We start from the raw sequence: 25,722 nt of genomic DNA, 5'->3' as shown, positions 1-25,722 counted from the left end.
TGTGGCCCTGCCACTATGCAACAGGGGTAAAGCTCATTTATTTGAAAAGAAGCTGTATGTTGGAGGACAGACAAAAGAAAGTGCTTCTTCACACAGTGCAGAGTTTATTTATTTATTTATTTATTGTATTTATATACCACCCCATAGCCAAAGCTCACTGGGCGGTTTACAGTAACTAAAAACATTAAAAACAAATTTACAAATTTAAAACACATCTTTTAAGAACAATTTAAAACATTTAAAACAATTTAAAAACACATGCTAAAATGCCTGGGAGAAGAGGAAAGTCTTGACCTGGTGCCGAAAAGATAACACTGATGGCACCAGGCGCACCTAGTCAGGGACATCATTCCATAATTTAAACAATGTTAAACTATGGAAGTCGCTCCTACAGAAGGCAGTAATGGCCGCCAACTTGGATGGCTTTAAAAGAGAATTAGACAAATGGAGGATAAGGCCATCAGTGTCTATACCATAATGGCTATGTTCTGACCCCACAATTAGAGGCAACATGGTTCTGAATACCAGCTGCTGGAAACCACAGGAAAGGACAGTGCTCTTGCACTCAGGTCCTCCTTTAAAGTTTCTCTTGGGCATCTGGTTGACTACTGTGAGAACAGGATGCAGAACTAGATAGGCCATTGGCCTGATCCAGGAGCCTCTTCTCATGTGTTCTTAAGTTTCTAACTCTATGTTGAATTGTAAGTAAAATTTCAAACATAGATGCATGTGTATCTTTGTAACATCATTTGGATATGTATTTTTAATCCCTTTACTATTTTTAAAAAAAAATTAATTTCCCCTTTCCCTGCCACATAATTCAATGAGTCAACATCCATGTTTATACCTACAAAATTCAATAGGACTAAGACAGCAATCTCATACACTTGGGAATAGGGATGAGTGAATATGTCAGCTTCATTTCTCTCACATACTCATTTTTAAAATCTTAAATTCAGTTTCCCACTTTTTCACATCATTTTGACTAGTACACACATTTTTGCAAAGCAGTTTCCCCTAATATAATGCATTTCTGTATGTTTCACTAATATATGCATTTATGTGCCCTACTATATGCATTTTTGTATACATTACTTTGCTGGAGAACTGCACTGCAAAATTTGGAGTATGAATTTTGAAAGATGGCTGTGTTCTTCAGGCACATATTGATTTGGAAAGTGCAAATTAGGTCAGTTTGCCTTTAAATGCAAACTGAATTGAAGTTTTCCTCCATTCCTACTTAGGAGTAAATGTAGTTGAAGACTTTTAAGTAAACATTGAATTGGGCTTCAAGCTAGTTTAAGTACAGAGTGCTCCACCTTTGTTGGATTTGAGTATGGACTGCTTTTCATTCCACTTTTGACTCCTTATTCCCTTGTTAAGAACATAAGAACATAAGAAGAGCCTGCTGGATCAGGCCAGTGGCCCATCTAGTCCAGCATCCTGTTCTCACAGTGGCCAACCAGGTGCCTGGGGGAAGCTCTATTAGCATTTCTATAACTCTATTAGCATTTCATTCCTGAATCCTAGTTGTGTTTAAACAGTCGTCTTGTGCACAAATTGGAATGGAATCGAGCTCTCATTCCCAGTGATTTGTTGGCACTGCAGGGCTAACAGGTGTTAAAACTATAAAACAGGTGTTAAAACTATAAAAACTTTGTGATTCGACTGAGCATGTATGACACCCAAAACAAGCAACTATCCATCCAATGTGACATACTGATGACTTATTGCCAATATGATGTGAGAGAATGAAAGAGGCAAAGGTGATCTGATATTGCTTATTTTACTGACAGTGAAGAGAATCTAGAATCCTGCCCCCATGTGAAGATATGTTTACAGCCATGTTATCTACACAATTACTTTTTAGAGGTAAAACACATTATTCCCATTTTACAAACAAAGCATTGAGATGCAAGCCCATCCCTGCAAATCTCCTGTAGCTGTCACAGTGGAACATCAGCATGCCCACAACATGCATTTGACCAAATTTTCAAACCGATTAACTTTTCTGGCTCCCAACAAGGGATGGAAAGATCTGCAAACTCCATTCTCTCAATTTCTTGTTTTTCCAATCTTATATTCAATTCTAAAGCAATTTTCAGAGTTTTGGCGTGAATTTCTCCTGCTAAACACATTTTTGGGTGCAGTTTTGACAAATATACACCTTTTTGCAAGCACATGCTCCTAATGTATTTTGTATGCTATTTTCATGAACATTTTTATGTAGCTTTCCCCAACTTTTGGGTCCCCAGATGCTGTTGACTCCCATCAGCTCCAGCCAGCATTGCCAATGGTCAGGAACGATGGGAACTGTAGTCTAGCAACATCTGGAGACCCAACTATTGGGAAAGGCTGACTTAATACATGCATTTTTTGTAAACATTCTTTGGTTAGAGAACTGCATCTTCCAGGAAGGGTGACTTCGCTTGTGCCTGCTTTTGAGACGGGCTCCCGCCTCAGAAGAAGCTTATTCAGATATAAATCAGTCAGTACATTTTTTTTTTTGACTGATGAAATTTCTCCCGGGCAGGGAGAAACGTAGAGATCAACCTCAAAAGCCTGTTTTTGTTGGGAGGACTGGATTTAATTATTTATGAGAAAAGGTCCAGCCAGCAATGCCGGATGGACTTCCGAACAAGCTCTATCTGATTAATGCGACACGTTTATCTTTTCTTCAAAGAGAAAACGGACTAACAGGCAAGCACCCTTCTTTCTCTTCTTTTTTTACTTGGTTTAAATTGTTGCAGCAAAAAGAGATTTGTCAAATGAATCAGCTTTAAAGAACTTCTGGGTGAGCTATAACTCTTCTCTGTTATTCACGAAATTAACAGCTTATCTCTGTTTCTATTGCAAAAAGCTGTCCTGGAAGTGCATTCTAAAGATATAAACAGAAGAGGGATTTCTATTCCGAGGAGAAAAAAATAAAAAATATGAACTTTGGAACATTATATTGTCTGGGACTATTCTCTTTTTGGTCTATTTTATTTTGACGAATCTGCTTCTTCACGATGCCACTAACTGTTTTGATGCTGGGAACTAAATTTGTTTTGTATTCTTGAACATGGAGAGATAAGGCAGGCTGCTCTGTTTATACTGTGATGTCATCAAGCCTGGAATATTAACCCAATTGTTGCTGAAATAAGAAGTAGTTCTTCTTTATTTTTGTTTTGTTTTGTTTTCGTGGTTTTAAAAATGGCAATCAAGAAAGTGGCTGAGAATCTGGAAGTAAGTATGTTTCAGAAAATAATGGATGAGATTGAGATAACGAAACAAACCCTGCGACAGGGCAGTAAGGAGCTTAAAATTGAACTGAGCAAAATGACGCAGGAACTTAAAGAAATAGGGGATCCTGTGAAAGAGGAGAATGAGATCAGAGATGAGAAAAGAAAAAATAAAGGGAAGATACAAGCCCTGGAGATTGGAACAAATGTGGAATTGGAAAAAGATCTGGAGTTTATGGATATTAGAAATAAAATCTACTGTTTGGAATTTAACGTTATCTCTGAAGAAATTAATGAAGATATTAGAGATAAAGTTATCAATGGCTTGGATAATTTTCTGGACTGGAATGACGTGATGGAGCTTGATATAGAGAAAATCTATGGAATTAACTGCAGCCATGTGACAATAGAAAAACTCTCAAGAGATGAGCCAGTGCATTTTGTAAAAAAGAAGAACAGAGATATGACTTTACAACAATATTTCAGCAACTTATTCAGAATCGATGGCAAGAAAATATTTGGGATAGAGGAAATTCCCATCAGACTCTTATTATATGACTATGGCTATGACAGCAAGATTATTATGGAATACTGATAATGGAAGATTGGACACTGAAATTACTGGACTTAACAGGACTATTGAAGATGGAAGATGGAATTAATATGGATAATGGAATAATGGCTATTGAAATTATTGGACCTAACAGATTTTGATGAGATGGATTAATCGATATGTTTATTTGGACTATGGTTATGACAATAAGATGATTATTATTATTAACGAGATGGATTAATTGACATGTTTATTTGGAGAAAAATTGATAGATATATTTCTTAAAGAATTGAAACCTCTCTTTGACTTTTTGTGGAAAGAATAAATAATGTTTATGAGATTTCATGATTAATTAAGATAACTATTGGAGGAAAGTGATTTTATAATATAATTTAAGAGACAGGATTGTTATATATTGTAGACCTATAACTGATCTGCGACAAATGGGAAGTCAACATTTTATTTTTTTGTTTAATCATTTTTGTTTTGTTTTGTTTTTTGTCTTTGAATGTTTTATGATTTTGTTTTGTTTGTTTTATGAAAATTTGAATAAAAATTATTGTAAAAAAAAAAACGAACTGCATCACAAAATTCAGGCAAGTGCAAATTTTGAAGGATGGCTGTGTTTCAGTTCTCATATTGTTTCAGAAAGTGCGAAGTTGACTAATTCAACATTAAATGCCAACAGAATGAAATTTCTCCTCCATCCCTACGCCCAACTAAAGAACCTTGGGGCTTTTGGTGAAAGACAGGGGTGGGGAACCTATTGTCCTCCAGATATTGTGGGACTGTAACTTCCATCCTTCCTAACCATTGGCCATGCTGGTTGGGGATTATGGGAACTGGAGTCCAACAACATCTGGAGGGCCACATGATTGTATCTCAGTGGTAAAGCACATGCTTTGCATGCAGAAGATCTCAGTTTAAATCCCTGCCATGTCTAGCTGAATGAATGAGGCAGCCAGCGATGGGGAAAAACCTTCCTAAGACCCTGGAAAGCTGCTGCCCATCAGAGCAGACACTACCAGGACAGACTGAGATACAGTGTAAAGCTGCTTCCTACATTCTGTGAAATGGCTAGGGAACCCAATTAAAAAATTCCCATGACTTTGCAGTGATGTACAATTACCAAGGTACTGTGGCAAAGGGACGAAGGGAATCATTCTACTTAATCGAAGCTGGATTAAATTTTTAGTGAAGACGAGTCTCAGTGTGAAAAGAGGCTCTCAGTTTAAAAGTTGTATTTTTAAGGAAACGGTCACTTCACCTAATTTTTGCGCTTTCCCCTGAACATCTCTGCACTGATCCATCTCCCACTCCCAGATCAGTTTTTAGCAAAGATCTGAATTGCACTTCAATCTCTCTTGTTGCTTGCTGATAGTTAACTAGCTGCCTAGTCACATGGCATTCAGCCCAAGGGTGACTTGGGCAAGTGCTTGACTAGTAATAATAAAAACCAAACCCTATTTTTAGTTCCTACACAATAAGCCACTTGATTTTGCAGCCTGGGGGAATGGAAGGGAGGGGGAATAGAGGGTCTCAAAGAGATCAGTAAGCTAAGGGCAAACAATGCACTTAAGTAAAACAACTTGCCTGCAGAGAACTAATGCTAGGTATATTTTAAATGGATATAGATAGACAGAAAAGCACTTTTAGTGTGCTATTTGAATTCTTTTAATCTTATCTTGCTTTAAATATATAAACACACACATGCACGCATTCCTTTTTTGCTCTTCACTTCGCAAGTATACTCTGAGTCACTAGGGGCACAATCCACTGGTTTGCTTTTTCATGCAACCCCCACTGAAATTAATTGACCCTGTATCCTGTGTCTAAGAGGGGAAAATATTATGTGTAGCACACAGTCACTCACTGCTACCATCTGATTAAGACTTCTCAGGGTTTCATTCCACAAATTCCTTTGACAACCATCAGCTATTAAATCTTGAAAAAGGGAAAAAAAGCTTCCTTCCAACATCCTTCTTTGGAATCCTTCTGCAGGAACTGAATCAAAACACCAAATAAGTATAAAGTCACATTTATTTATTTTTTTAAAAAGTCCAAAATTAGTTTTTCACAAAAATTGTTAAACTTTGGAATGGGGTGGTGGTGTAGGAAGGATGGTAGACTTAAAAGGAAAAAAAGTCTGTAAGCAGTATGTTGGTATTTTTCATAAAATCTTTGTTTAGAAGCTGAAATGTTCATCCTCCCTCTCTCCCCAACACGCACACACCCCTACCTTCTCTCAAAAAACCCTGAAAGGCTCTGGCCAGGACACACTATAGCTGATGACAAACTCTGTAGTCTCAAAGCTCTTTCTGTGTTTTGTTTAAGACTAGAAACGAGAGGCTGGCTCAGAGTCAGTACCCCTTTTGGATTCTCTGATTCATTGCTCTCCTGACCTCCCGTTTGTCTCACGCTGTGATTTATATAGCTCAGCACCACTTTCAAAGCCGAGCCTTTCCAAAGGCAGTTTTTTTTAGGGGGGGGGACCCTTCCCTCTCTGGGCTCCAACCGTTCACCTTGCAACTGCCCTTGTCTTAGTTCCCCACCTGACTTCAACAGCTCTGTATGTGTGTGTGTTGTGTGTGTGTGCAGCACCGGTGTTAGAAAGAGAAAAGTTGTTGCCATTCCTGTGTGATGGAGTCATGGGAGAAATTGCAGCGAGCAGCACGGAGATAGTGGGAGTGCAAGGAGTAAAGCTGGCCGGGCTTGGAAGCCGCTCGTAGCAGCAGCAATTTCAGCTGACGGCGCTGGAGGTGTCCACATTTGTAGCTGGCTCTTCTTTCCCTGTAGTACTTGTTGGAGAAAGGTGAGAGTTCAGTCTTGCTTTAGATTTCTTGCACGTTTCCAGTTCCAGCTGCTTGGAGAAGGGTGTGTGTGTGTGTGTGTGTGTGTGTGTGCGTGACTAGCTCAGGTCGAGCCACAGCAAATCTATTCCTAACACTGCCAAAATCTAGAAGATTTTGTGGATTTACTGGGAAATATTTTTGCATCCTAATCCTTCCCAGTATACTGGATCTGAAGCTGAAGATTGGGAGAGTCCAGAGTGGCGAAGTGCTGGGATTTTGTTTCTTACCTTGTTTTTAAATGGTGGAGTCTTCCAGTGAAACTGGCTAACTAATTTTAAATAGCTCTCTTTGTATGCTTAGGCAGGCAAAGCCTAACTGATGAACTGGTCACCGGTGATTTTATTACTGTGTTCACTTTGGGAGTATTTTGCCTTTAGGATTATGCAATATTTATTATTGCTTCAAGTAGGGATCCAAACTTTGGCAAGAAACTTGTGGGATTCCCTATCTCCTTTTATTGCATTCAGGGTTTACTAGTATAGTTTAACATTATCCACAGTAAAATTGAGGTCTGTAAATTAGCAGTAACTCTGATACAAAGTAGCTCCAATAATAATTATCTTTTGTTTGAGATTATGTACCTTTGTAAATATATCCGCTGTAACAGACTTGCTGCAGTTTTATATGCTGACATGAAAAAGACAGGTGATAAAATTCCAGTTACATATGTATTTATCTTTATTGCAAGTAATAATAAGCCTGCCATGGCATATGCAAGCTCTCCTTTTTGAAAGTATGGTACAGTTACCTGACTAACAGCACTGAAATGTGTATGAAATATAGTTTTAGCAAAGATTGTGGGGGGGGGCTTGGAACTCCATATGTGAACACAGATGTCTTGAATTCTTCTAAAAGAAAATTCAAACTTTGTAACTAGAATAAATTATGCAACTTCAGGAAAGTAGTACCCAGCTTTATTACCTGCATAATTTTGTTGCTCCTGCTGCTTTTGATCCCCCTCTTTCGCAATATTATGAATTGTTTCCAAGTGTTCTTTTCCATGGCATAAGTGAGGATGGTTGGAAGTTATAAATCAGTGGATGAGCTCAACAGGTGTGTAACATCACAGTGATGAAGGGTTGGGTGACACAGGAGTATGAAGGTAAACTTCTTTATGAAGAAGACCCATCTTCTCTGACCATCACCAGAACCCACATTCAGACAGCAACAACGTTCCATACATCTTAATGCCCCCCCCACTCTACAACTACAAGGGCCATTGATCTACTCTTATATTTTAAACTAGCAAAAATGCTTGTAAGTATGATGGGGAAGGGCTTTGTAGAGAAAGGCTTTACATATTGCGAGATCAAAGGTGCTATGGACTTTGAAGAAGCACGAGTACAGGGCGAAAGGGACAAACGAGCTAAGTAGAAGGCACGTCAAGCAAATCCTCATTGCGACCATCTTCCATCTGGAAACCTATGTCCTCACTGTGGGAGGCTGTGTGGATCCAGAATTGGTCTCCACAGTCACTTATGGACCCACTGTTAAAGACCTTACCCTGGAAGACAATCTTACTCAGCCACGAGTGATTGCCAGTGAATGACAGTACCTCTTTGTGTGTTTGGTAAATAAAAGTATATTGCATTCCACTGTCATTTTTATCCCCAAGTATACCATTTCACCTTTTCTCATTGGAATGAATGGAGCCATTCACTTCTATGGGAGAACATGAATGGCACATGCAGGAAGACCACCAACTTGTGAGCTAACCCTACTCACTGCCCCTGCCATTCTTCAAAAAGAAGCGGAAACAGATTATCAGAGTGTTGGTTAATGTTTCATTCCTTTGTCCTTTGACTGTACCTTACCTGGTATCAGGCACTTAGGCTATGCACAATTCCAAGCCACAGAATAAATAATTTAGAAAGCCTTCTTGGGAAATCCCAGATGTGTGGGATGTTTCTGGCTATAATTGCAGGTGTTGTGGAGTATAGCTGGAAAAGTGTGATTCCCGTCTTAACCTCTGAGAGTCATGGTACACAAAATGTGAATTTTCCCTGTTCTGTTGCAGTGTGAAAATTATGAGGGAAGACAAGGGATCCCTTAATGTAATCCACAAGTCCCACCCTTGACTCCCTTATCTTAGTAAAATCATTCTATTCCAAAGCTTTCTAAAAACACTAGGTAAGAGGGCCAACACAAAAGCTATGTGGATGCCGCAACCCAGCACATTGTGATTTAAGCACTAGTTGGGTGGTAGTACATATATAGGATGCCTTGTCCCCATCCAGTGGGGGAGCTGATTTGTTTCCATGGACCATCATTTTAGAACTGTAGTGCCTGAAAGGTTCTATCTCCATTTGACCTGACTGTCTTAGACCTGACCATGCCAAGCCTCTGGTCTAGGCCCAGTTCTGAAACAGTCATGGATTGTCTCCCATTAAATCTATCCATGACTTGGGCCAGCTGGTTCAATCCATGGACGACGTTTCCAAAACAGAGAGTTGGATATGTGTAAGGTGTTTCTGCAGTTCTTTGCTTGTTCTGGAGTCCACTACTAAAGCAATCTACCCTCTTTGGTAAATCATGTGAGTGCTTGAGAGAGATTGCTGTTATACACCTACACTAAATAAACATCAGTGAAACAATTCAGGAAAATAAAACCAAGTAACAAGCTGAGAAGGTTAATTACAATTGCTATGGCCCAAATGTCCCATCGTATTATGCATTGCCTAGTTGCTGTAAATGTTTTCTGCCTTATTTATGTGCATGAATGATGTTTAGTCCTTAGTTTAAGAGTTATTAACCTCAAAGGGCACGTTTGTCCACTTTCAACTAATAAGAACTGTTGCAGCTCTACAGCTCGTGTCTTTGTTTGGAAAGCAAGAAAGGCTATTCTGCCATTTGTCACAGTTCTGCTTTGGCTTTGTGCAGTCTTGTTATGTTGAATGAATTTAGAGCATCCACAGAGAGTGACTTTGGACTGCTTACCCTTTCGCTATTTGGAAAGTCAGTTCATCCTTTTGAATGCAAAATCAAGTAGCAGTTCTGCACTGACAGTCAACAACTGGGTTTTCATCAAAGGATTTATTCACGGGCCGATTTATGTGGAATTAGTGGGGAAAGTAAACTTTGAAGTGAAATGCTCAGCAGTGTAAAAGCTTCATTAGGTGAGTCATTTTGGCATATTTGTGCACGAGTGGTTTCTTCTGCCGTTGCTTCAAGAAGCCACAGGGGCAGGGCAAATATTTTTCTCCTTGAGTGGGAATGACCATGGAGAAATCCACCACTATGCCTTTCTTAGTTGCAATCTCTGCTAACTTGCTTGACTGTACAGTGGCATGCTATGCTTATGAGGAGAGAAGTAACACTGAACGTGACATCTCAGAGTCAGATTAGTTAATAAGTGATTTCCTTAGAATTTTCGTGGAACAAACGTAGTTGTGATAGCATGAAGGACAGTGTAGTGATAGTATGAAGAGTCATCTTTTTTGGCAGTGGAAGTTTTGAGTGGAATCAGAAGACAAAAAATGAACATGGACTGGGAAACGCTGGCCCAAGCTGAATAAAAAATACGTGGCTGGGAGACTGAAAAGAGATGGTTTGGGAGAAAAGCTTCCATTGTTTGGGAAAATAGATCTGAAGGGGGGAAGTAAGATCACCCTTTCAAATGTGTTTACATGGCTCTCACTGGAGGCCCGAAAGCTGGTCCTTTGTCAGTCAAGGCACCGATCTTGTTGAGGAGCAGATTTTTTTAAAATTATTTATAAAACTATACATCATCAGTTTGTACAATATAACAAATCTGCAGTTCAGGAAACTCTGATAGTTTTGGTGTTTGTGTGCCACTCTTCCCTCCTGTATTTCTCAGTGGCCATACCTGTGTTCTCCCCCTGCCACAGTCCTTACCTCAGTCAGTTGCCACAGATATTTGGATATGGGCCTAAATTTTGAGGAGCAATCTGACTATACATTTAGCCAGAGCTTGGAAAAGTTACTTTTTAAAACTACAACTCCCATCAGCCCCAGCCAGCATGGCCACTGGATTGGGCTGGTGGGAGTTGTGTTCAAAAAAAGTAACTTTTCGACTTCCGGGAAGGGTGACTTCGCTTGTGCCTGCTTTTGAGATGGGCGGGCTCCCGCCTCAAAAGAAGCTTATTCAGATATAAATCAGTCAGAACATTTTTTTTTTTGACTGATGAAATTTCTCCCGGGCAGGGAGAAACGTAGAGATCAACCTCAAAAGCCTGTTTTTGTTGGGAGGACTGGATTTCATTAATTTATGAGAAAAGGTCCAGCCAGCAATGCCGGACGGACTTCCGAACAAGCTCTATCTGATTAATGCGATACGTTTATCTTTTCTTCAAAGAGAAACCGGACTAACAGGCAAGCACCCTTCTTTCTATTCTTTTTTTTACTTGGTTTAAATTGTTGCAGCAAAAAGAGATTTGTCAAATGAATCAGCTTTAAAGAACTTCTGGGTGAGCTATAACTCTTCTCTGTTATTCACGAAATTAACAGCTTATCTCTGTTTCTATTGCAAAAAGCTGTCCTGGAAGTGCATTCTAAAGATATAAACAGAAGAGGGATTTCTATTCCGAGGAACATTATATTGTCTGGGACTATTCTCTTTTTGGTCTATTTTATTTTGACGAATCTGCTTCTTCACGACGCCACTAACTGTTTTGATGCTGGGAACTAAATTTGTTTTGTATTCTTGAACATAGAGAGATAAGGCAGGCTGCTCTGTTTATACTGTGATGTCATCAAGCCTGGAATATTAACCCAATTGTTGCTGAAATAAGAAGTAGTTCTTTATTTTTGTTTTGTTTTGTTTTCGTGGTTTTAAAAATGGCAATCAAGAAAGTGGCTGAGAATCTGGAAGTAAGTATGTTTCAGAAAATAATGGATGAGATTGAGATAACGAAACAAACTCTGCGACAGGGCAGTAAGGAGCTGAAAATTGAACTGAGCAAAATGACGCAGGAGCTTAAAGAAATAGGGGATCCTGTGAGAGAGGAGAATGAGATCAGAGATGAGAAAAGAAAAAATAAAGGGAAGATACAAGCCCTGGAGATTGGAACAAATGTGGAATTGGAAAAAGATCTGGAGTTTATGGATATTAGAAATAAAATCTACTGTTTGGAATTTAACGTTATCTCTGAAGAAATTAATGAAGATATTAGAGATAAAGTTATCAATGGCTTGGATAATCTTCTGGACTGGAATGACGTGATGGAGCTTGATATAGAGAAAATCTATGGAATTAACTGCAGCCATGTGACAATGGAAAAACTCTCAAGAGATGAGCCAGTGCATTTTGTAAAAAAGAAGAACAGAGATATGACTTTACAACAATATTTCAGCAACTTATTCAGAATTGATGGCAAGAAAATATTTGGGATAGAGGAAATTCCCATCAGACTCTTATTATATGACTATGGCTATGACAGCAAGATTATTATGGAATACTGATAATGGAAGATTGGACACTGAAATTACTGGACTTAACAGGACTATTGAAGATGGAAGATGGAATTAATATGGATAATGGAATAATGGCTATTGAAATTATTGGACCTAACAGATTTTGATGAGATGGATTAATCGATATGTTTATTTGGACTATGGTTATGACAATAAGATTATTATTATTATTAACGAGATGGATTAATCGACATGTTTATTTGGAGAAAAATTGATAGATATATTTCTTAAAGAATTGAAACCTCTCTTTGACTTTTTGTGGAAAGAATAAAGTAATGTTTATGAGATTTGATGATTAATTAAGATAACTACTGGAGGAAAGTGATTTTATAATATAATTTAAGAGACAGGATTGTTATATATTGTAGACCTATAACTGATTTGATCTGCGACAAATGGGAAGTCAACATTTTTTTTTTGTTTAATCATTTTTGTTTTGTTTTGTTTTTTGTCTTTGAATGTTTTATGATTTTGTTTTGTATGTTTTATGAAAATTTGAATAAAAATTATTGTAAAAAAAAAAAAAAGTAACTTTTCCAAGCTCTGCATTTAGCATAATGTTAATCCAGCTATCATCTAATTATCATCCAGTTACCATCTAGAAAATAAAATAAAGGCCATCATCCAGTGGTAGAGAGTGGGGTTCGCATGGAGAAGATCCCAAGTTCAGTCCCTGGCACCTCTAGTGGAAAGGATCTCAGATGGGAAGGGCTGGGAAAGACATTTGCTCCTGGCATCAAAACAGATGGGCGTACTCCAAATTTGGTGCCCTTCAGTTATTGCTGGATTGGAACTTCCATGAACCCCAGGCCACATAGCCAATGGTGAGGGATTGTGCTTATGACTAGAGGGCACCAGGTTATGGAAGTGGAATAGAACATACAAAACTAAATAGACAAACACTGCATAAGGCAGCTTCATAATGAACCATTGTTTCAGCTTTCAGGGCTGTTCTGTTTGTTACATTTCTTATCTCTTTGACTTTGGAATGTGGCGAACACTTTTCAAACACTTTTCCTTGGAACTTTGTGCTGTGCATGTTCATAGGTTATGAGATATCTTGGAAACATGAAAAGAAAGTTGTTGTTCCTTTTGACTTTTCCACCTGTTTATCCAGTTCACAAACATCATTTTGGTTGTACAAAGTCAGAATGATTATACACTTGCAAAGTAGAACTTCAGTTAACTTTGGTGCTGCTGTTCAGTTATCAGTTATTAATGCTGTCAAGGATGGGAAATAAAAGTTAGGTCCTTTCTTGTGTTCCATGTTGCTGGCGTTATTTACGTCCTCCAGTGTTCCAGGTATTTTGCATTATTTGTATCCAAAAAAGTTTAGATGACTGTCAGCTGAACTACTTGATTCTTTTTTTGCCAGCTTTCTTTAGATACCATATTTCTGTCCCTTGTTATTCTCTTCAGAGTCATATATTGTGTATATACGAAGTTCCAGGTCTGAATGCTTGGTAACTTTCAGAAAAGCAAGACGGGTATGGTTGAGGGGCTCTACCTGAACCTTAGAGAGTTAGATGCTGTGGTCAGTGGCCAATTGACATTAATAGATGATGTGGAGGGTTGTCAAAATGTATCTATAAAGATATAAATGCACTACTTATATGAATAATATTGGCCTATTTTGCCAAGCTGTTGGAAGGATTACTGATATGATTTATGCATTTTATTAGGATACAATTAAAGTATTTAATTTGGATAAAATGAAGGTGCAAGGCCCATTGCTTAACGCATAAAGATGTTCAATTTAAATGATCTCCTACCTGTTAAACGGTAACCACTAGGTGGCAGACAGAATAGAAAGTGTCTCATAGCTTCTGGACAATATCCAAAGCCAGGCTTCAATAGGCAAAGAGAGTTTCAAAGAGGAAGAAAGTTAGGAAGCTGTGTAACCACTCATAAGGACTCTCTCTGTGAACTTTTGTGGATGAAGGTGTTTCTGTGTTGTTTTGTGTTTGAAATTTTACAAGCAAGGCTGTATCCCCACCACCACCACTAGCATGAAGTGGAAAGGAGTGGAATTACCTTTGATCTGTAGCAGTTTTTTTAAAAAAATGTTGAAAGCATCCAAAGGTGTTAGTCATGATGCCTAAATGAAACATCCATGTTCAGAGACAGTATACCCTGGATACCAGTTTCTGGAGAGCAATAGCCCTCCAGCCCTGCTTGAAGGCTTCCCAGAGGTATTTGACTGGCCACTGTGGGAAGCAGGATGTCAGAATAGATGGAGCATTGGTCAGTTCCAGCAGAGCTCTTCCTATGCATTACAGCCTCCAAAATGGAGGGAGAGAGGCATGAGTAGGCAGGGGAGGAATTTGTAACATAACTTGCAATGATACATCATATTGGCACCAAATAATGGGTTGTATCCAAGGCTGCACAAGCACAATGGGACTTCCCTTTCCTCTCCGCTCTCCATGTCCCCCCAATCTGCTCCAGAGGGCCCCACAACCCTCTGGAGCAGATCTTGAGAGTGCACAAGGGGGCTGCAGGGGAAGGCAGATAAGAGGAAAGTTCCATTGCACAAACTGAAGTCTGTTTTGCCAGCGGAACTGCAGCATACGATACAACCCAACACGTGCTCGTGATTTGATTTATTGCATTTATATGACAATTTATTGCATTTATATCCCACCTTTTCTCCAAGGAGCTCATGGTTTTCCCCCTTCCTTATTTAATCCCCACAACAAGGTAAGTTAAGCTGAGAGGCATTGACTGGCCCAAGGTCATCCAGTGAGCTTCATGGCTGAGTGGGGATTTGAACCTTGGCCTCCCAGGACCTAGTCCAACACTCTAACCACTATACCACAATGCCTCTCATGATACTAGTACAACTAGATGTGTAGTAGTTGTGATTGCTGGGGCAGGGATTTCTGTTTACAAACAACTTAAGGAGAGCTGTTTGACAGCTGGTAAATTGTGTTTTCTCCACAATAGGAGCCTTAGCCCAAGCACCATCTCTGTGATCCCGGAACTGTTGTGTACAGCTCCCCCGGTAAATCCCTGCATCTGGAAAGGCCCTTTGTGCTGTCATTGTAATATAAAACAACATGAAATTGATATTGTAATTATTAGCTGATCTTAGCAACTCCATTAAGGATGATAAAAGCCTTGCTGGATCAGACTAATTGCACATGTAGTCCAGCATCCTGTTCTCACAGGGTCTAGCCAGATGCTTATGGGAAGTAGGGATGGAATCTGTTGGCCAGTGCCAGTTCAAAAGCATTCTGTCGACCTAACATGCTGACTCAGATTTGTTCTATATCCGCTAGCCGCTGCTTTTATCAATCTGTCTTGTTTTTTATATAGATATTTTTAACAAAATATTTATATTTTGAAGGAAATTGATATTTCCTTTAAAAATATTGATATTTTGAAGAAAATATTGATATATTAAAAGGAAATATCAATAAATTATCATTCTTACAACTGATATTTTAGAGGTGGATTTTTATTTTTTAAAAGTCTGTTTTAAGAAATTTGCTGCATTAAAATCTGATCCTCAGCAATTAGCAAATTAATGGAAAATTCAGTAACAAATCCAAATTAGGCAGAATTCTAGCACATCCCTAATGGGAAGCCTGCAAGCAGGACTTGATGAGTGCAACCACATTCTGCCCTCTTGTGATTCCCAGCATCTGGTATTCAGAGGCATACCTGCTCCAATACTGGAGGTTGTACATAGGCATTCATGGCTAATAACATTAATAGCCTGATGTGCCATGAATTTATCTAATCTTCTTGTAAAGCCATTCAAGCTAGTGGACATCACTATATCTTGTGGGAGTGAGTTCTGTAATTTAACTACCTGCTTTGTGAAGAAGTACCTCCCTTTTCTTTGTCCCGAATCTTCCAACATTCAGTTTCATTGGAGTTCTGGTATTCTGAGAGAAAATAACCTCTCTATCCACTTCCTTGACACCACACAGAATTTTATACACCTCTATCCTTTTGCCTCTTATACACATTTTCTCTAAACTAAAAAGCCCCAAATGCTGCAACCTTTCCTCATAGGGGAGTTGCTCCATCCCCTTGAGCATTTTGGTTGCTCTTTTCTGAACCTTTTCCAGTTCTATAATATCCTTTATGAGGTGAGGTGACCACAACTGAGCACAGTATTCCAAGTGTAATCACACCAAGAGTGTGTCCAACCCATTTAGAGCCAACATCTTGAACTGAACCAACATAGAAAGCAATGCTAAGTTCTCTGGAGTAGAGATGTAATGTCTGTGATCTGTTTTGGTACTACTGTTGCAGAGTTGGTGTACATTTTGTTCTCACCAAGTGCATCCACTTAATCATCCAATCAATGGCTGAAATGGAAGGAGTATTACTGTCATGCAGGTTCCACATTGGGGAAGGGGCAATAGCTCAGTGGTAGATCACATAGGTAGCGTGCAATTTTCAGCTGGTACAGAATACAGCCACCTGGGCCCTGATGGGAGACAGATGGCTGGAGCATGTAAAACTATTGCTTTATCACAGAGTTCTTAAACTATGGGCCTCCAGGTGTTCAGTCTTGGGTCCCTAGATGTTGTTGGAGTACCACCAAGTCCTACAAACCCCAGCCAGGTAATCCAGTGGTAAGGGATCATGGGAGTTGTAGTCCAACATCATCTGAGGAACTTACGTTGGAAACACTGCTTTATCAGCTACACTGGGTGCCCAGTTTTCTGAGCCCAATTTAAAGTGCTGGTTTTAACCTGTAATGGGTTTGGGTCTGATTTATTTAAAGGATTGTCTGCACCCATATAAACCTGCCCACGTATTAAGATTGACAATGGATGCTCTTTGCTCTTGCTTACCCCCACAGTTAGTGAACTTGGGCACAAAGGAGACAGCATTGCCTGTGGTGGCCCCAGGATTCTGGAAACCTTTATCAGCCAACCTCCGGGCTGTTCAAGCCTTTAGAAAAGCTTTGAAGACCTACCAGTTCTTAGTGGCCTATCTATGAGGTATACTGGCATTGTTGTCCCTTTGGGTTTGATGGACTGTGTTATTGTAGGCTGGAGATTTATGTATTATTTCTGGTTTAATTATGCTGTGATATGTTGCTTGTTTATGATATTGTATAGTATTATTGCTGCATTTTGTATTTTATGTATTATTTTGTTAGCTGCCTTGAGTGAGCTGACTCATAAAGGTGCCCTATAGATGCTTTTAATAAATAAATAAAAAAACCTAGGTTTGGTTCCCAGCAATTCCTAGTAGAATTGAGAAAGGCCTCTTCCTGAATCCTTGGAGAGCCACTCCCAGTGACAATACTGTTAGATGTTGTGCAACTTCCTGTGCTCCTTCTCATTTTAATGAGGTTTGCTGAGAACTGGTTAATTATGCTGTTTGGTGTTTGGGTTAGCAGGTGTGGGGAACCTTTGGCCCTCAAGACGTTGCTGAACTGCAACTCACATCGTCCCTGGATATTAGCCATGCCTGCTAGCGCTGATGGGAGTTGTAGCTGAGCAACAGCTGGAAGGCCAAAGATTCCCCACTCCTGGGTTAGAGAGATGTAGTGCTCTAAAATTGATTCCGAACAGGGCCCTGTGTTTTTAAATCCATGTCTCACTTCCATGTGCTAAGTCTTAATACAAAATATACGAAGTCTGCAATGGCTGTTAGGTAGGTTACAGAAAATGCTGTTAAGTGTTAACCTGTGCAGTAGCGGGTATTACTGCACCAGGATGAAAAAGATTCAGTTTATTTTGCTTTCATTGATTTTATTCCTCCCGTCTCTTGCCACGTTGATCTCTGGGCCGGCATGAAATAAAACAAAAAGATGATTGCCTGTCTTCAGTTCTCCCATCAGTCGTTAGAAACAAAAGTGTGGGTCAGAACTGGACATATTGGACAAAAATAAGATCCAGGATGGAAAGAACAGCAGTAAATATTTCTAAATAGACATGCAGTAGCCTATGCAGGCTTTTGTATCAAAGGCATATTGAGTAACAGTGATGCGTAAATTTGGTATTTTCCTTCTAAAGCCTTATCAGAAGCAGAACTGACCCTTCTTTTATAGAACAGGAAATGAAATGTGCCACAGTTCAAGAGTCAAGAGTGAAATTAATTGGGTTGTAAGATTGATTTTTCTCTCTATTCTGTCCTTGCTTGCCCCACAAACATCTCCTCCCCTCTTTGCTTTGCAAACTTTAGAGCACTATGAGCCAGCTCACAGATTAGCAATTAAACATATGCTACCCCTGGCATTTGAGAGCCAGTCTGGCGTAGCGATTAGAGTGTTGGACTATGACCTGGGAGACCAGGGTTCGAATCCCTACACAGCCATGAAGCTCTCTGGGTGACCTTGGGCCAATCACTGCCTCTCAGCCTTAGAGGAAGGCAATGGTAAACAACTTCTGAATACCGCTTACCATGAAAACCCTATTCACAGGGTCATCATAAGTCAGGATCGACTTGAAGGCAGTCCATTTCATTTTTCACCCTGGCATTTACCGTCCTAGAATTTATTTATTTATTTATTATATTTCTACCCCACCTTTCTTTTTCATGATTGAAACCCAAGGCGGCTTACATATGGTCCCCAGGCGGTCTCCCATCCAGGCACTGACCAGACCTGACGCTGCTTGGCTTCAGCAGGGAGCTGGCCACATGTACCTTCAGACCATAGCCTGGGACCAGAATGTGTTGTTGTTGAGGCCATTAGAGGGGTATGATTTGGAGAAATAAGTATTTTCACACTTCTTTTAAGCCAGTGGTGGGAAACCTCAGCCCAGGGGCCAAATGTGACTCTCTGTTTGACCCTTGGAACTCTCCTAAAGCCACACCTTTCACTGACCCTGCTTCATGTTTTGGCCTGGCTGCAACTCTGTCAATGCTTTGTGCTTGCCTAAATGCAGGCCAGAGAGGGATGTATGAGTGTGGGTAGAAACTAGCCTTCTACAAAGCGTAGCATTTATATTTGTTGTTCCACCCACTTTTGCACCTGGCCCTGCCCGTCACTGGCATGCGGCCCTTGGAAGGTTGCCCAAAAGGGAATGCGGCCCTTGGTCTGATAAACATTCCCCACCCCTGTTCTAACCTCTGGCAGCTAATGGGAAATCATTAGAGCAGAATCGCAAATGCCCCCCACAATTTGTCCACACATCAAAACACGGGAGACCTCGGGTTGAATGTATTCTCTGTCAGTATCCCACACAGCAGGGATGGGCAACCTGCAGCCCACCTTAACCTAATTTCATGTGGTTGAGGAGCCCCAAGGGACAGAAGGAGAATGGGAAGGGGAAATGGGGAGCAATAGAAGGAGAGGCAAGCAATCAGACCTCTGGCAAGGTGAACAATCTTCTCGGTGGGAAAGGAGAGGGGGTTGGCAGAAAGAGAGTGAGAGAGAAGGGGTGATTCTGCATCACTGGCATGCAGCCCCCGGCAGATAATCTCAGAGGGAATGTGGCCCTCAACAGAACCCTGCCATACAGCACGGCATAGAGAAAAAGGAGGTTGCATCATGTATTTCCCAGTGCAGAGGTAATGTTCCTGGTGCTGGAGGGAGAGGAAGCTCCTTACCTTCAAAGCTTGAAGGGCATAGTTCAGATCCTCAGTGTACTGGGAATTTATTTATTTATTTATTTATTTATTACATTTATACCCCGCCTTTCTTTTCATTATAGAAACCCATGGCAGATCAGTGTACGATCATGCCAGGCATGGTTCACCTGAAGTAGTTCCCACATTAGTTTTTTGTTTTGTACATTACTTTCCAATCTTCATAACAAGCGAATGAGGAAAATTGGGATGAAAAATTAGCAATCTGCTCAATCAGCTTTATAGCTGAGTCAAAATTCAAACAATCACCCACATATAAAACTAACACCTGTAGTATACTTGGCACAGTAGTTCCTGATGTGTCTGTTATCAGCCACATATTTTACTTAATTGGGAGGGGGGTACGGCTCACAAGAGAGCCTTCTCAGTGGTGGTCTCAAGAATATGGAACTCCCTCCCCGCATCTGGCACCATCTGTTGTTAGCTTATGTCAGTTGCTGAAGATGCACCTCTTTTCTCTGGCATTTGAAAACTGAATAGTTGGCTTTGGTGCCCTCGCTATTGTGTGTTGTATGGCATTACTGTTTTGGAGTTACAGGCAAGGCTGTTATTTTTTTATTATAATTTTAACTGTGTTCTTATATACTGTAACCCACCCTGGGACCTTCTGCTGAAGAGAGTTATTGATTAATTAACAATTAACAATTATTGATGCTAATTATCATAATCAAAGTTGTTGCATCTTGACCTTTTTCATTGATAGCTATGGCCTATTTTCAAAGTCAGTTATTCATGACAGTCACAAAGATCAGGAAAGAGCCAGTGATTATTTGGGGGGTTCTTTCTCAACATCTTAATTCCCTTAAATTTTGTTGATCAGATCAGTAATATTTGAGCTTGACATCTGATCTTGATCCCTCCTCGATAATCCATCTTGCAGAGCTGCCAACAATCAAACTCTTATTACAATCTGCATCAATATAAACAGAAAACCTACTTCAAAACTACTTCAAAATTTTTTCAAAAAAATGTTTTTAAAGTCGTTTTGTTTTAGTGTATTTTAATGTCTGTTTTTATGATGTTTTAAAGTGTTTTCAGTGCTTTTGTTTGCTGCCCTGGGTTCCTGCTGGGAGGAAGGGCGGGATATAAATCAAATAATAAATTAATTAAATAAATAAATAAAACTGTTAAAGCACATCAAAAGAACAAATATGATCAATCCTTAAAATTATTCAAAATCCTTAAAAGCATGCCTGAAATAATCATAATTATAATTGCAATAATGATCCTGTAAACGCTCCTAATAGCTTACTGGCTTGAGCGTTGCTATACTTCTTGAGGGACATTGCCCCCCATTGTATGTATGACACTGATTGAGGGGATTCAATTGGAGCTGCTTCAGCTGATCGTAGGAGATTGCAGTGTGGGGGAACTCATAGGAATGGAGGTATTCCATAATACCTCCCTGTTTGTGGAATACTCTCCCTACAGAGGTGTGATTGTTGCTGATGCTGGAATGCTCTCTGCTCCAGATCAAAACTTTTCTGGCTGTTGGAGCATTTTACATGCATTACATTCTGCTGTATCCCTGTTGCCTTTTAATATTGTATTATGATTGTATTTTGTTGTTGTATTTTGTGGTTGTGTGACCATTTTTGCTTATATTGTTCACTGTCCTGATATCTTTTGATGCAGGGCAGTTTATAAACATCTTAATAAATAAAATAAAAGAGAGGGTATATTGGGGCCGGCAAAATGTTTAGGGCTTTATAAACAAGTGGCACAAGCCGCTTGTATTGTCCTCTTGATACCATGTTCTTTTTCCAGTTTCTGTGCTTTTACATTCCAGCCATTATACTAAATGTGCTTTTTATCACATTATGTGTGTTTTCAGCCTTGCTAGTGATAAGGCCTGCTTTGGCAGCTTAACTCCACATCTGGACCCAGATAGCATCGCCGAGGAAAGGAGATTACACAGAGAGCATCAACAGAGAATTACTTACACACAGAATTACACATGTGCACATCCTAGCATTCCAAACCTAGCAAAATATAGAGGAGACAGGGCCCTTCATCTATGGCGTGAGTGTAATGCTTGGTGTGATATATACCAAGAACCAAATGTGTTGCCATAAAGATAAATGGAAGCTTTAAAAAATATGGGGTGAAGCCATTCAGTAGCTTGCTAGATAAGCACTAAATATATTACAAGGCATAGTTGGTCGATATTTAAGAGATTAATTTTCAGCCTCTTAAATTACTGCTATTACAACAAGACACATATTAACTGTGCTGTCTTTGGTCCAACAGGGAAGATATTTTTTTTGTCTCTCTGTGTTGTGTTAAACAGTAATCTACCCCAAACCATGGAGTCATTACATTTTAGAAGTGGAACACAAAGATGAAGCAATTTTGATTAAGCCACTGTTGGCCTCCTATTGTTTGAATTGCTTTTGAACTTTCTGTCAGACTAAGCATTTATTGACTTTCAGAAATATTAAAATGGAATGCTTTTGCTGCTTTACAACAGGATTTTAAGCACTCGGGTTTTTTCTTAAGCCTTTCCTCAGGTCTAAGGTATCTAGCATCATCATGGAGGTACCACCCTTAGGATATTGCTCATTGCAAGCATCTAACAATTCACCTGCAGTGGGCACCAACAAGCATCTGGATTAAAATAAATGGGGCAAGGAATAGAAGGAACATGGTGGTTGGCATCTATTACCGCCCACCCAATCAAGGAGAAGACGAGGATGAAACGTTTGAAAAGCACATTTCCAATGTTTCGAGGAGGCATGATGCAGTAGTAACGGGGGAGTTCAATTACCCCGATATCTGCTGGGAGACAAATTTTGCCAAACATGGCCCCTCCAAGAAATTCCTGACTTGTGTTGCTGATAACTTTCTCCTATAGAAAGTGGAGGAAGGAAGCTATCCTTGACTTGAGGGGCAGTTATGGGAACTCTGGGAAAAAGTGACCATGTTATACAGTACTTGAGTTATTGATTTTAAAGGAAGCAAAACCTGAGAGTGGCCATATGTGTGCCATGGACTTCAAGGAAGTCAGTTTTAATAAACTCAGAACAATTTTAAGTTCCCATGGCAAGTGACCCTAATGAGAAAAGGAGTCCAAGATGGGTGGGAGTTTCTAAAAGAGGAAATTCTAAAGGCATAATTACAAACAATTTCAACATGGAAAAAAGGTGGAAGACAGCAGAAAAAGCCAATGTGGCTTCACAAAAAGCTTAGAGATGACTTAAAAAAAGAGGACACATATAAGGAGTGAAAGGAAGGCCAGGCCACAAAGGAAGAGTACAGACAGGTAGCACAGAATTGCAGGGATGGCATCAGGAAGGCAGAAGCTGAGAATGAGCTGAGGTTAGTGCGAGATGCCAAAAGCAACAAAAAAGATTTCTTGTGGTACATCCATAGTAAAAGGCAGAGAAAGGAAATGATGGTTCAGCTACTCAGTGTAGATGACAAATTGATAACAGATGACAAAGAAAAGGCAGAAGTGCTCAATTCCTACTTTGGCTCAGTCTTTTCCCAAGAAAGTTTATGACTCTCCTGGCAAATGTGAAGTACAAGCTGAAGGGGCAGGATTGCAGCTTGAGATTGATAGACAAATGATCAAGGAATAACTAATCACTTTGAACGAGTATTGAAGGAACTGGCTGAAGAACTCTCGGAACCACTGTCTATTATCTTTGTGAAATCGTGGAGAATGGGTGAAGTTCCGGATGACTGGAGGAGGGCTAATGTTGTCCCTATCTCCAAAAAGGGCAAAAAGGAGGAACCTGAGAAATACAGACAAGTCAGTCTGACATCAGTCCCTGAAAAATCCTGGAGCAGATTATTTATTTATTTGTTTATTTATTATTTGATTTATATCCCGCCCTTCCTCCCAGCAGGAGCCCAGGGCAGCAGATTATAAAGCAGTCAATCTGTAAGCACCTTGAAAACAATGCAGTGATAACTAGAAGCCAACATGGATTTATCACAGAGCTTGGAAAAGTTACTTTTTAAAACTACAACTCCCATCAGCCCCAGCCAGCATGGCCACTGGATTGGGCTGATGGGAGTTGTAGTTCAAAAAAGTAACTTTTCCAAGCTCTGATTTATCAAGAATAAATCCTGCCAGACTAACCTTATCTCATTTTTTGATCAGGTAACCTCCCTGACAGCTTGTGGGAATGCTATGGACATAATATATTTCAACTTCAGCAACGTTTTTGACCAAGTGTCCCATGATATTCTGATTAGCAAGATAGCTAAATTTGGGCTGGATGGAATAACTATCAGGTGGAACCACAGTTGGCTACAGAATCATACTCAAAGAGTGTTTATCAATGGTTCCTTGTCAAAATGGGGGGAGGTAACGAGCAGGGTATCACAAGGCTCAGTCCTAGGCTCAGTGCTCTTCAGCATTTTTATTAATGACTTGGATGAGGAGGTGCAGGGAATGTTTATCAAATTTGCAGATAAATTGGAAAGGATAGCTAATACCTTGGAAGACAGAAACAAAATTTAAAGGGATCTTGATGGGCTAGAGCAGCCTTTCCCAACCAGTGTGCCTCCAGATGTTGTTGGACCACAACTCCCATCAGCCTCAGCCAGCATTGCCAATGGTCAGGAAAGATGGGAATTGTGGTCCAACAACATCTGGAGGCACACTGGTTGGGAAAGGCTGGGCTAGAGTATTGGGCTAAAAACAACACAGTGAAATTCAACAGGGATAAGTGCAAAGTTCTACACTTAGGAAAAACAAACCAAATGCAGTTATAAGATGGGGAATACTTGGTTCAGTAATACTACATGTGAGAAGGATCTGGGGATTGTTGTTGATCACAAGCTGAATATGAGCCAACAGTGCGGTGTGGCTGCAAAAAAGGCAAATGCTATTTTAGGCTGCATTAACAGAAGTATAGTTTCCAAATCGCGTGAAGTGTTAGTTCCCCTCTATTCGGCACTGGTTAGGACAAACTGGAACAGGATCAGAGGAGGGCAACAGGGATGATCAATGGACTAAAAAGAAAGCCCTATGAGGAGAGACTGAAAGAACTAGGCATGTTTAGCCTTGAAAAGAGAAGGCTAAGGGGATATATGATAGCACTCTTCAAGTACTTGAAAGGTTGCTACACAGAGGAGGGCCAGGATCTCTTCTTGATCGTCCCAGAGTGTAGGACATGAAATAATGGGCTCAAATTGCAGGAAGTCTGATTTTGACTGAACATCAGGAAAAACTTCCTAACAGTTAGAGTGGTACAGCAATGGAACCAATTCACATGGAGATGGTGGGCTCTCCAACACTGGAGGCATTCAAGAGGCAGCTGGATAGCCACCTGTCGGGTATGCTTTAATTTGGATTCCTGCATTGAGCAGGGGGCTGGACTTAATAGTCTTTTAGACCCCTTCCAACTCCACTATTCTATGATTCTATCAACATGCACATATGGTGCCATTTTAGAGGCACCATTATGCCCCTGCCATACAAGCAGCTTTTCAGCTACAGAACCCGTGTAGGTTACAAGAACCTCCAACGCCATCATTGCAGTCTGAGGACCAATTTTATATGCCCTGCACAGGAGCTGCTTTTATTGCTTTCTGATCCCGTCAGTGACTTACAGGGTGGCAAATTCTACAAAATTGGAGAGCCCTCAAATTGCACCCCAAGGTCCTGCACAACAGATTATAGCCAGCCTTGCCTGGGTCTGTTTATTTGATTTGATTTCTATCCCTCCTTTCTAACCTGAAGAATCCCCAAGTTGGCTTGCATTAAAAACCAGTAAAATACAAATGCCACTTTTACACCTGGCATTGCTGTGGGGAAACATATATCACCCCAATGCAATGAACCATAACATTACAGAGTTGGAAGTAGGGATGGAAAGATCTCTCAAATTCAGTTCTCATTTTCTCATATTTCCAAACTGAACTTCAGTTCTCCATATTTCTCCATGAATTTGTGATTAAAAAAAAAAAAAACTTAAGAAAAATTTTCAACATTTTAGAGTGACTTTCTCCTAAACATATTTCTGTATGCAGTTTTGACAAATGTACACATTTTTGCAAGCAATTTCTCCCAATATGGTGCTGTTTTGTATATTATTTTCATGAATATATTCATTTTTATGCACATTTCCCCCCAATGTATGCA

At 39.9% G+C, this 25,722-nt stretch overlaps 1 protein-coding gene across 6 annotated transcripts in view; it reads left to right on the top strand.

Moving 5' to 3' along the window:
- The window catches only part of ARHGAP24 (Rho GTPase activating protein 24), a 492,834-nt gene that overhangs the window by 307,086 nt on the left and 160,026 nt on the right, over positions 1 to 25,722 (top strand). Inside the window, exon 1 of one of the 6 annotated variants that reach the window (XM_061583124.1) lies at positions 5,785 to 5,802. The exons of 4 other annotated variants lie outside the window; for them this stretch is intronic. The gene's annotated coding sequence lies outside the window, so the exon portion shown is untranslated. Of the gene's footprint in view, positions 1 to 5,784; positions 5,803 to 6,411; positions 6,590 to 25,722 lie in introns of those variants that run through there. One more of the 6 variants, XM_061583123.1, reaches the window with a different exon arrangement.

This window comes from Rhineura floridana, chromosome 9 (genome assembly GCF_030035675.1).
Source record: "Rhineura floridana isolate rRhiFlo1 chromosome 9, rRhiFlo1.hap2, whole genome shotgun sequence".
NCBI lineage: Eukaryota > Metazoa > Chordata > Lepidosauria > Squamata > Rhineuridae > Rhineura > Rhineura floridana.
The sequence above is the reverse complement of the archived record's forward strand: the minus strand, read 5'-3'. Positions and strand labels throughout refer to the sequence as shown.